Consider the following 1152-nt stretch of genomic DNA (forward strand, 5'->3'; position numbering starts at 1 on the left):
AACCCATTACATCGCAGCCGATAATGTAGAGAAGATCACCAAGGGCGCACCATTTCACATTTTCATGCGTTACATTGAGTTTGATGAAGAAAATGGCACGGTACACTTCCACTTTTATATCAAGTAAGTATATGCACCCAAAAGGAAAATACCTGTAAAGCCCCGACCTGAGGGAGGGTGTGTCTTCCCCATCTGCAGGGAACTCTCTGGGTGATGTTGAGAGCATTACGCCCTGCGCTGTAAGGCAGAGCAGGGTCTCTGATGGGAGGACGGGATCAGTTCCCCTTTCAACTTCCAGGGAATGTCCCCAAAACTCTGCCTAGCGTGGGAACCCAGAAGCGCCACTGGCATCAACTCATTAAAGGAAAGAGGGACAGGGCAGAGGAAAGAAGCTCGTGTCCTGGAGCCCACAGTCCCCACCAGGGGCTTGAACTCTTCTTGTAGATTTTGTAAGAAACGGTTCCCAAAGAGCACAGAAGTGAGAGCAAGGGGCGAGCGCACAGTGAGCTCTGCCCTCGGGGCTTCCTCACAGGAGGTTTCATCACCACTGAGTTTCCCAAAGCCCTCAGAGCCCATAATAACGTTCCCAAGTCCCTTCCCAGGCAGCTGCCAAGGCACGTGACAGGAGTTCCATCCCTGGGTCGGGAAGATCCCCTGGAGGACGAAATGGCAACCCACTCCAGTATTCTTGCCTCGAGCATCCAATGGACAGAGAAGCCTGGTGGGCCACAGTCCATGGGGTCGCACAGAGTTGGACGAACTGAGTGACAAACACTTTCACTTTCATTGAAAATCCAATCACTGCCAGGGTTGGGACAACCACCCAGGTTTGTCATGATGGTTATGCCTCTCTGTTTTCAGAAACTGTGTATATAAAGGAACAGTTCATTCTTTTTTCCTAAAATTCTAGATTTCTCCTTGTTGATTGGCTTTACACACAACCTGTTTTGAATCTACAGGTTATCTTTAGAACTACTAGTTAGATTTAGTGGGAAGACAAACCATCCTTGCCACTTAAAAGTTACTGGATTGAGACAACATATCTTGTCCCTTTTGAAGGTCAAAATGTTCACCAGCACTGAGGTGATGCCTGACACATTTTCTTGGGTGTCACAAAGAAAGAATCTTAATTATACATCAAACTGTTATTCT

This window comes from Ovis aries, chromosome Y (genome assembly GCF_016772045.2).
Source record: "Ovis aries strain OAR_USU_Benz2616 breed Rambouillet chromosome Y, ARS-UI_Ramb_v3.0, whole genome shotgun sequence".
NCBI classification, from domain to species: Eukaryota; Metazoa; Chordata; class Mammalia; order Artiodactyla; family Bovidae; genus Ovis; species Ovis aries.